We start from the raw sequence: 12,196 nt of genomic DNA, 5'->3' as shown, positions 1-12,196 counted from the left end.
CAGCTCCGGCCACCCCTCCCTACGAGACCACCATGGGTGGTTGCGGCTTCTTCCGCACGTTTGAATGTGGCCGGCCCCGTGCCAAACGGTGGCCCGTGGCGGTTTTTCGGCGAGACCCGGGGACTCCGCCGCGAAAATGGTCGTCGGAGCCCTCTCCGATGCCCTGCCGACATGGTGTCGCTGGGGCCACCCCCGCAGCCACTGACTGGTGGCCCCAGTGGCCCCGCTGACCCCGTTGACTACTTTGACCAGTCAACGGTGCTGACTGGGCAACCCCTGTCGCCGACATGTGGGCCCCCTCTGTTAATTAGGCTAATTCAATGATTTTATAATTAAAAGTAATTAGTAATCTAATCTGCCACTGACATGTGGGGCCCAGTTATTGATTAACCTCATTTTAGTTAGTTTAAACTTTTGTTAGTCCACTGTCTATAATAGGTGGGACCCACTGGTCAGTTTGACCTGGTCAGCCGTCCTGTTGACTGCTGACATCACAATGATGTAATGGTGACATCATAATTCAATTTCTGTTAATTTAGATAATTCCAATAAATGTTTAAATCTTTGATAAATCATAGAAAATAATCTGTAACTCGGATGAAAATACTTTGTACATGAAAGTTGCTTAGAACGACGAAATGAAACCAAACATGCGGTCCATTCATCCCCCACACACCCCTAGCATAGAGAACATCGAACCTTTCCCCTCCGGTTCGGCTTTCCGAAAATGCCAAACTTTGGGAAAGCATTCCCGGATGTTATCCCCTTCGCCGGTATCATGTAGTGCCGCATTAGAACACGTCTAGCTCTGCCTGTTGTCCTGTTATGCACTTGCTTGCTATGTGTTTACTGTCCCCCCCCCTCTTCTCTCCGGTAGACCCCGAGACCGCTGTTGATGCCCCTGTGATCGACTACATCACCGACGAACCTTCTTCCCTTTCAGCGAAGCTTCTAGGCAAGCCCCCCTTTGACCATCCCGATATCGCCCATTCCATTCTCTCATGATTGCATTAGATTTTGCTACTATTATTGTTTGCTCCTATTCTGATGCATAGCCTGCTTTTGTAACCTGCTTATTGTTACCTTACCTACTTATCCTAAACTTCTTAGTATAGGTTGGTTAGTGATCCATCAGTGATCCCCACCTTGTCCTTGTTGCCCATGCTTCATCATCGACGACTCGATCAATGTGATCGACGACCAGAGCCCGACACCTCTCATCAAATCACGCCCCTTTTGTTGCTCGACTCTGTAGAGTAACCATCGAGTGCCGAGGGTGGAACCTCATATCTCACTCCTAATGAGATCTCTATAGTGTAGCTATTCGGTCGTGGTCATCCAGAGTGATTTCCTCCTTAACCACTTCCGATACGACTCTGTCGTGCGACCCCTCAAGTGTGAACCTCGAGGGTGGTTCCTCTTATGTTCACCTTGATGATTACATCGAGTGGAATCCACTGAGGGTGGTTCCTCAGGGTTCCCCTTGGTGTTAGACACACAGTTACTATGGTTACTATGACTTTACACTGAACCATGTTACTAAAGACGAGTCGGCCCTGAGGGGTACCCACGCGAGCTTAATTGCGATTATTGAGGAGTCGGGTTGACCTAGAGGGTGCCCGTGAGATAACTACGAGGCGTGGCCGGGCATTCTTAGCCCTTGCTACAAGTCCTCGAGACGGGGCGACGGGGTCACATCTTTCGTGAGTCTCTTCTTGTTACCGTGCGTTCCTAATCCACTACGACTTGGATATTTGATCCGAGGGGCCTCTGGCCTGATAGCACTAACCATCTCGTGGGCATAGTATGGGTGTTTTGCGTCATATGCATGAGCCGAAGCTTGATAGACGTCAGCAACTAAGCGGCGCACGCCGGGTTGGACTGGTAAGTGAGGGAGTCCTGGACTAAGGGGTCCTCGGGCGTCCGACATGTTATCCATGGGCCGGACTGATGGGCTGTGAAGACATGAAGGCCGAAGAATGTACCTGTGTCCGTATTGGACTCTCCTTGGCGTGGAAGGCAAGCTTGGCGACCGACTATGAAGATCCCTTCTTATGTAACCGACTCTATGTAAACCCTAGATCCTCCCGGTATCTATATAAACCGAAGGGGTTAGTCCAGAAAAGGATATTCATTACCTTAGTCATACAGGCTAGGCTTCTAGGGTTTAGCCATTACGATCTCGTGGTAGATCAACTCTTGTAACACTCATATTCATCAAGATCAATCAAGCAGGACGTAGGGTATTACCTCCATAGAGAGGGCCCGAACCTGGGTAAACATCGTGTCCCCCGTCTCCTGTTACCATCACTAGTGCAAAACTAGGTGACGGAGTCCTGGATTAGGGGGTCTCCGGATAGCCGGACTATATCCTTTGGCCGGACTGTTGGACTATGAAGATACAAGATTGAAGACTTCATCTCGTGTCCGGATGGAACTCTACTTGGCGTGGAAGGCAAGCTAGGAAATACGAATATGTATATCTCCTCCTTTGTAACCGACCTTGTGTAACCCTAGCCCCCTCCGGTGTCTATATAAACCGGAGGGTTTTAGTCCGTAGGACAACAGACAATCATACCATAGGCTAGCTTCTAGGGTTTAGCCTCTCTAATCTCGTGGTAGATCAACTCTTGTACTACTCATATTATCAAGAACAATCAAGCAGGACGTAGGGTGTTACCTCCATCAAGAGGGCCCGAACCTGGGTAAACATCGTGTCCCCTGCCTCCTATTACCATCCGCCTTAGACGCACAGTTCGGGACCCCCTACCCGAGATCCGCCGGTTTTGACACCGACATTGGTGCTTTCATTGAGAGTTCCACTGTGCCACCAATGAAAGGTTCGATGGCCCCTTCAATCATCCATAGTGACGCTATCCAAGGAGAAACCTTCCTCCCTGGACAGATTTTTGTGTTCGGCAGCTTCGTACTGCGGGCCAACTCTCTTGGCCATCTGGAGCAGATCGATAGCCACGCCCCTGGCCACCGGGTCAGATTTGGATGCTTGAACTACGTCGCGGATATCCGTGGAGACTTGATCTTCAATGGATTCGAGACCACAGTGATCACTCCCCCTCGCCCCGATAAACATGACTTAAATCTATCATCGGATCACATCCGGGAGATGGTCCCTGTTGTTGCAATGGCCTTAGAACCAGAGCAGGTCGTGCCATCCGGGACCACCATGTCCGCGGCATTGGAGCCGCACACTGACTCGGCACCCCTCAATATTTGCGGCAATAGAACTCCAGACTCGTCTCTGGCTATAAGGCCCAGACCGGGTACGCCTGCGGACACCGAGCTGGATCGGTTATCGATTTTCGAATTTAGCGCCGCAGACATCTTCCAGCACTCACCTTTGGGTGATGTGCTAAACTCTTTAAAGAACTTGTCCTTGGAGAAGGACTCACAGCCGCACTATGTTCGGTTCGACCCAGAGGCTAATGATGGGAAATTTTGCTTCCCACCCGCCTCCCACTTCATAGCCACTGTCGATGACTTAACCGACGTGCTTGATTATGGCTCCGAAGACATCGACGGTATGGACGATGATGCCAACCAGGAGCAAGGCCAAGACCCGCCATTTACTGGACGTTGGACGGCCACCTCTTCATACGATGTGTACATGGTCGACACACCTAAAAAAGCTAGCGACAATGATAAAGGAGATCCAGTTGCGAATAAACCTTTTGAGACACAGTCCAAGCACCGGCACCCTAAACGCCGCTCTAAGCCTCGTCGCTCAAAAGATAACGACACTGGCACCAGAGAAAATAGTACTTTGGGCGACGCCGAAAACAATGAAGACCCTGTCGGGGCTGTATCAGAACAGGAGGAACAAAACAACGGGCAAGATAACCCTGATAAACAAGCCATGCCCAATAACCCAGATGATGATAGTTATCGTCCAGTCTCCGAGGATGATGAGAGCCTCGGCAATGAGGACTTCATCGTGCCTGAGGCGCCCCTCGAGCATGAGCGCTTCAAGCGCCAGCTAATAGCCACTACAAGAAGCCTGAAGAAGAAGAAGCAGCAGCTCCAAACTGATCAAGACCTGCTCATTGACAGGTGGACTAATCTCCTGGCAGCCGAAGAGTACGGTCTCGAGCGCCCAGTCAAGAGTTACCCAAAGCGCAGACTGCTACCTCAGTTCGATGAGGAAGCACCAGATCCCATACCTTCCTCATGCAATGCGGACCGACCACCACATGGTTGGGATAGTGCGGCGGACCGACCGCCCCGCGGTCAGGATAAAACGGCAACTCAGGCTGAACAACAGCCCGCCCCACCGCCTCACAAAAACAGGGACAGAACAGCTCAGGACCATACATACGACCTTCAGCAGGATTTGGACAGTAGAGCAGGACACACCAGATCAATCTATGACTCACGAGGACGCTTCCCGACTCGGGATAACGGCTACCTATTCGGACGTGACAAACCTAGTCACACCCGGGCCGATAACCGTAGACGGACTTCATCAGAGGTGCACCTTGACGCGGCCCGATATAGAGGCGCCGCACACCCTCTCTGCTTCACAGATGAGGTGCTGGATCACGAATTTCCCGAGGGGTTCAAGCCCGTCAATATTGAATCATACGACGGAACAACCGATCCCGCAGTATGGATTGAGGACTTTATTCTCCACATCCACATGGCCCGTGGAGATGACCTCCACGCCATCAAATACCTCCCACTAAGGCTCAAAGGGCCAGCTCGACATTGGCTAAATAGCCTGCCCAAAAATTCCATCGGCAGCTGGGAGGACTTGGAAGAAGCCTTCCTTGACAACTTCCAAGGTACATATGTCCGGCCACCCGATGTCGATGACTTAAGCCACATAGTTCAACAACCTAGAGAATCAGCCAGAAAATTCTGGACTAGGTTCCTAACCAAAAAGAACCAGATCATTGACTGTCCGGATGCCGAAGCCCTAGCGGCCTTTAAGCACAACATTTGTGATGAATGGCTCGCCCGCCACCTTAGCCAAGAAAAGCCGAGGTCCATGGCAATCCTCACGGCAGTTATGACCCGCTTTTGTGCAGGAGAGGATACTTGGTTGGCTCATAGTACAAACACAGCCAACAAAGCAGGCCCCTCCGAGGCCAAAAATAGCAAGCTCCAGGTGCAACAGACACAAACACCGAAGCAATGGCAATAACACCGATGACACTACAGTTCACGTCAGATTCAGTGGCTCCAAGTCCGGCCAGTGAAAGAAGCCCTATAAAAGGAACGGCGGAGGACCATCCAGCTTGGATCGCATACTCGATCGTCCGTGCCAGATACATGGCACCCCAGACAAACCGGACAACCATACTAACAGAGATTGCCGGGTCTTTAAGCAAGCCAACAAGGTAAATAGCAGAAACAAGGAAGGGGAATCACAGAGCGAGGACGAAGACGAGGAGCCCCGACAGCCGGACACTGGGGGGCATAAGAAATTCCCGCCTCAAGTCAAAGCGGCGAACATGATATATGCTACACACATCCCCAAAAGGGGGCACAAGCGCGCAGTCAGGGATGTTTATGCGTTAGAGCCAGTGTAACGCCCTCGATGCGGCTATATCTCCCACGTGTCGAAGCACGACTTAGAGGCATAACCGCATTGAAAGCAATGTCGCAAGTGAGGTAATCTTCACACAACGCATGTAATACATAATGGAAAAGATACATAGTTGGCTTACAATCGCCACTTCACACAATTACATGAATAAAGCATTACATCAACCAGATACAACCAAGGTCCGACTACGGAACCAAAATAAAAGAAGACTACCCCAAATGCTACACAGATCCCCGATCGTCCCAACTGGGCTCCACTACTGATCAACTAGAACGAAACAACACAAAGGACAAGATCTTCCACGAGCTCCTCCTTGAGCCTGGTTGCGTCACCTGCACGGTATCATCGGCACCTGCACGCTGGTTTTGGAAGTATCTGTGAGTCACGGGGACTCAACAATCTCACACCCTCGCGATGAAGACTATTTAAGCTTATGGGTAAGGTAAAAGGTATGAGGTGGAGCTGCAGCAAGCGACTAGCATATATGGTGGCTAAACATACGCAAAGGAGAGCGAGAAGAGAAGGCAAGGCACGGTCGATAAAACTATGATCAAGAAGTGATCCTAGAACAATCTACGTCAAGCATAACTCCAACATCGTGTTCACTTCCCGGACTCCGCCGAGAAGAGACCATCACAGTTACACACGCGGTTTATGCATTTTAATTAAGATAATCTTTAGGTTTTCTACAACTGGACATTAACAAATTCCCATCTACCCATAACCGCGGGCACGGCTTTCAAAAGTTCAGATCCCTGCAGGGGTGTCCCAACTTAGCCCATCACAAGCTCTCACGGTCAATGAAGGATATTCCTTCTAGCGGGAAGACCCGATCAGACTCGGAATCCCAGTTACAAGACATCCTCGACAATGGTAAAACAAGTCCAGCAATACCACCCGCTATGCCGACAATCCCGATAGGAGCTGCACATATCTCATTCTCAGGGCACACCGGATAAGCTAAGCGTACGGGAGCCAACGTAACCCAAGTTGCCAAGGGACGGCCCCGCACAGTGCTCTGGGTTGGGCCAACACTTAGACAAGCACTGGCCCGGGGGTTTAAAATAAAGATGACCCTTGGGTTGGCCTAACCCAAGGGAAAAAGAGGCTAGGTGGAGAATGGTAAAACCAAGGTTGGGCCTTGCTGGAGGAGTTTTATTCAAAGCGAACTGTTAAGGGGTTCCCATTATAACCCAACCGCGTAAGGAACACAAAATCCGGGAACATAACACCGATATGACGGAAACTAGGGCGGCAAGAGTGGAACAAAACACTAGGCATAAGGCCGAGCCTTCCACCCTTTACCAAGCATATAGATGCATTAATTAAATAAGAGATATTGTGATATCCCAACAAGTAAACATGTTCCAACAAGGAACAACATCTCCATGTTCCAACAAGGAACAAACTTCAATCTTCACCTGCAACTAACAACGCTATAAGAGGGGCTGAGCAAAGCGGTAACATAGCCAAACAACGGTTTGCTAGGATAAGGTGGGTTAGAGGCTTGGTTTCACAATATGGGAGGCATGATAAGCAAGTGGTAGGTATCGTAGCATAGGCATAGCAAAAGAATGAGAAACTAAGCAAGCAAAGATAGAAGTGATTTCGAGGGTATGGTCATCTTGCCTGAAATCCCGCAAGGAAGAAGAACGAGTCCATGAAGAAGACAAACAGACATAGACGAACAGGTCCTCACAAACGCGACGTTACCGGAACCAACCCGAAGAAGCAACACTGGAAAGAAGCTCACAACATAGTAAACAAACCACACATGAACATGGTATGATATGCGGGATGCGGTATGCGGTGCATATGCATGATTTGGAAAGGAAGGATTGAACCTGGCCTCAACATGGAAATCCAAGAGTTCCACTGGAAAGGTGAGGTGATTTCGGTTGAAATCGATATAAAGATCATCGGAATCGGATGCACGGTTTGGAAATGGCAAGCAAAACAAATATGGCACCGGTCTGCGATAATCAGCAAGTGACCATCTAAATGCATCAAAATAAATATACTACAGCACTCAAACATGACAACAAAATACATGGCAGGGATCCACTCAAGAATCTTGACAAAATATGAACACTGAGCTACGGCTAATTCATCTAATAACATGTTCAAACAAGCATGGCAAAAATGCAAACGGTAACAGGTTACAGACTTAGTGAAATTAACACAAGTCTGGAATTTATCATCAGGTAGCAATCTTTAGAGCATGAAAACTACATGCTACAGGAACATATCATGGCAAAGCAAGGCATGGCATGAAGCTACTCAAAGCACTTAACAAAAGTCCCTTAGTGACCTTGAGCCAAAAGGGATCGGAAAATACAATTTCAAGCATGTGAACATGGCAAAAACATAAACAGATCTCAAACTTAGTGAAAAACTGGAGCATGCAAATCAGTTAACAAGTAGGCATGTTTACGAGCTCGATGCACTCACTACAGAGCATGTCATGACAAACTAAGCATACACCCATCAATAAGACATGGCATAGAAGCTATACATGGCAAGAACAACATCATAGAATGCACGGATCAATAGCAACAACCTCGGCAAAATCGCTAAACATGTCAACAATCTGCCAGGATTCACTTAATAACAAAAGAAGAGCTCGATTGACTCAAGCTAGGGTGCTCCATAAATGTAAACAAAGACATGGATGGATAGAGCACCACAACATTAACAAAACATCCTTACTAATAATCCTCAAAAGAGGCACGGATAACTAGGAAACAACATGAACATATGGCATAACAACAAAATCAGGACAAGGACTTAGTGAAATTCTAAGTCTCTGAAATCAGCATTACCGATTACGCTACTTTGCAAGCTTGTGCTAGTCACCACAAATATCACAAAAATACATGGAAAGCACCCCTGTAAAGATGGCATGGCATATAACAAAACACATGTAGAGCTCAGGATCATAGCATGGACACATTAATCATGGCAAAAATGGCAAAATGTCATTTACTGAAACAGATCTGACAAAATACTCACATAGCCCTCTTCCAACGACATTTCGGGCATCAAGATGAGCTCAAATGAAAATGATGCAATGAGATGAAATGATGTACTCGTCGAGGCAAACATTTTGATATGCTACACGCGCGAAACAGAGCTATGATGAGAGTGTTATGACATGCGGAAAAATGCAAAAAGATTAGGGGAAAACAGGGACTTAGAAGAAATAGACCTCGCCCAGATCTAGGGTTTGGGCAGCGCACGAACCGAGGCGGCGGCGGATCTCGCCGGATCCGCGCCGGAGAAGGCAGGGGCGGCGGCGAGAGCTCCGGGCGGGGGAGGAGCTCGCCGGATCCGGGGCTGGGGCAGAGGGACCCGACCATAGGAGGGGTGGGCGCGGCGCCGGTGAGGACGGGGCGGCGCGGGCGTGCTGACGACGGCAGGCGAGGCGGCGGCCGGACGAAGCGACGCGGGAGCGGCCACGTGGCGGGCGCTGACTGGCGGCGGACGGCGGCGCGATTACGTCCGGTCCGGGACGGACATGTCCGGCGCGCGGAGGGGAATTTTTAGGGTTTCGGGACCCGAGATTTGGACGGGGTGCACATATTTATAGGTAGAGGGAGCTAGGAGAGTCCAAATGAGGTGCGGTTTTCAGCCACGCGATCGTGATCGAACAACTGAGATGATGGAGGGGGTTTAGGTGGGATTTGGGCCACTTTGGAATGGTGTTAGGCTGCAACACACATGAGGCCTTTTCGGTCCCTCGGTTAACCGTTGGAGTATCAAACGAAGTCCAAATGGCACGAAACTTGACAGGCGGTCTACCGGTAGTAAACCAAGGCCGCATGGCAAGTCTCGGTCCAATCCGAAAACATTTAACACCCGCACACGAAAAGAGGTAGAAAGGGACACCGGGTGACATAGGAGCGCTGGATTGCAAAACGGACAATGGGGAAAATGCTCGGATGCATGAGACAAACATGTATGCAAATGAAATGCACATGATGACATGATATGCAATGCATGACATGCAAGCAATGACAAGGCAACAACAGCGAATAACTGGAAGACACCTGGCACATCGGTCTCGGGGCGTTACAGCCAGTCACCCCAAAATTCAACCCATGGTCATCATTCCTGATCACCTTTGATCGTCATGATCATCCAACTAGCATCCGCCATGGTGGTTCGGCCGCATTGGTACTCGACCCAATGATCGACGGATTTCACATGACACGAGTCCTAATGGACGGTGGTAGCAGCCTCAACCTGCTCTATCAGGATACATTACGCAAAATGGGCATTAATCCCTCACGAATCAAGCCCATGATAATTACCTTTAAAGGAGTTATACCAGGCGTACAGGCCCATTGTACGGGCTCGATCACGCTGGAGGTGGTCTTCGGTTCCCCGGATAACTTTCAAAGTGAAGAGCTAATCTTTGATATCGTCCCCTTCCGCAGCGGCTACCACGCACTGCTCGGACGAACCGCGTTTGCCAGATTCAATGCGGTGCCACATTATGCTTATCTCAAGCTCAAGATTCCCGGTCCACGCGGTGTCATTATAGTAAATGGAGACACGAAATGTTCCCTCCGTACAGAGGAGCATACCGCATCCCTAGCAGCAGAAATACAGAGTGGCCTTCTCAAGCGGCACCATAATCCGGCCGCCGAGCCCTTGGACATCGTTAAGAAGGTCTGGACTACACTGCAACAGGGCAGCTCGGTTCGTCAAGAGCTGAATTAGTAAATTCGGCCTCCGTCCCAGCACCGATGAGGAAATGGCATCCGTACCGCGCGTACATAACTACGCACTCAAAACCCATGGGTACTGACGGAGGCATAACTCTCTCGGGATCCATAGCACGGCTTGACCGACCCTGGGATTCGCACGCCTTTATTTTTTCTTTTTATTACGGTTTTTTTCTCTTTTCGAGGTCTATGCAGACGACCCGTTTGCAAAACACACCAAGGAAACAAGGAGCTCTGGCATACAAGGGAATCCCCAGGTGGTCTCTATTAAACGATTGCCATACTTGTTTTTCATACCCGCACACAGCTCGCCCTTGGTTGCGGCATGTTAAATAGCTTTACTTGCTTATCGCATTACTTGCACAAAGTACGCCTCGACGTACTAATTACATCACAATGGTGAATAAATGGTGGCGTCAGCTTATTACTTGATTTTCCTGTTTCCTCACCTTTGTATAAATTACTTATTGCACACATACACCATGGTACGTATTACTGCGCCAGGGGCTACATTACACCCCGCATTACGGCAATAAAAGTCCGAACACTTTTCCAGTATAGTTCGGCACCCCGAACTTATAGCATTATATGCATCGGCTCTGAATCATGTCTTTGGTCAATAGTTGGGTTGCCCGGCTCCTGTTCTTACTAACTTACATTCCGCTATATCGGCTAGGGTAGTAAAGGGAGAACTACTGCGATTGTGTCCCGGTTCTTCCGGACGAGCACCTCAGTAGAGAAAGCCGAAAACTGACTGTCATGATGCGGCGAGAGCTGGTCAGCTATTCGAGAGGTTCCAAACCATTAGAGATTTCTTCTGCTTCTTGCGAAGAATCGGTTCCTCCGATTAGGCGTGTATAACGCCCCTAGTTTGGCCTTCCGAATACCAGGGGCTTCGCCAAATTTCTTAATTGTCAAACTCCTATGGCTAAGTGAGGGCGGTAAAGGCCGCATAGTCTAATTGCCTTGTTCGTTGCACTAAACACCTCCTTTAAGGACCGGAATGTGGAGTAAAGAGTGTTTAGATTTATCCCAAACACCCCTGTACTATCTACGTGGGGACAGAAGCCGACGACTGGTCAACCCTCAGATTTCATAAACGGCCGCACAAGAGGTAAAATGTAAATCACAAGCATTACAATACATAACATCATTGTTCCATATTACAGGACAGGATAATTCAAATGTTCTCATGGGAATATAACATCCTTCGAACATTGATCCGCCACAAGGCGGGACCCTTCCAGGACGCCATCAAAATAGAGCTCGGGTCAATGATGCTCCTTGCCCTCCGGCGGCCCCTCGGTCATCAGCTTCTTGGCATCCAGCTTTGCCCTATCCGTCTTGACGCGGGCAAATGCCATACGCGCACCTTCAATACAGACCGACCGCTTCACGGCTTCGAGCTGCGGACAGGCACTTACAATCCGGTTAACAAGTCTGAAGTAGCTTCTAGGTATAGGCTCGGCAGGCCACAGCCGGACTATCAGGTCCTTCATGGCTAGCTCTGCCGATCTGTGCAGCTCGACCCACTGCTTTAGTTGGTCGCTGAAGGGCAACAGATGTTCGGGTCCAAGATATTGGGACCAGAATAGCTTCTCTATAGACATCCCTTCTTTGGCTCTATAATGCTCGGCGGCATTTGATATACTGCGCGGCAGATCCATAAATGCCCCTGGAAAACCCAAATTCGGATAAGTACAAGGAATGTTTCTTCTACATACTTGCTTTGCAGGGTGAAAGAATTACCCGTCGCAATCTCCTTGGCTGCCTGAATTTCCTGGAGGGCGTTCTAGGCTTCGGCTCATGCATCCTATGCGCTCTGGCGGGCCTTCGCCAGTTCGGGCTCTTGCGCCTTACAATCACGCTCCAAGGACTCAAATCTCTTGATCGCGCCGTG

Source organism: Triticum dicoccoides, chromosome 5A (assembly GCF_002162155.2).
Source record: "Triticum dicoccoides isolate Atlit2015 ecotype Zavitan chromosome 5A, WEW_v2.0, whole genome shotgun sequence".
NCBI classification, from domain to species: domain Eukaryota; kingdom Viridiplantae; phylum Streptophyta; class Magnoliopsida; order Poales; family Poaceae; genus Triticum; species Triticum dicoccoides.
This window is presented reverse-complemented; position numbering follows the sequence as displayed.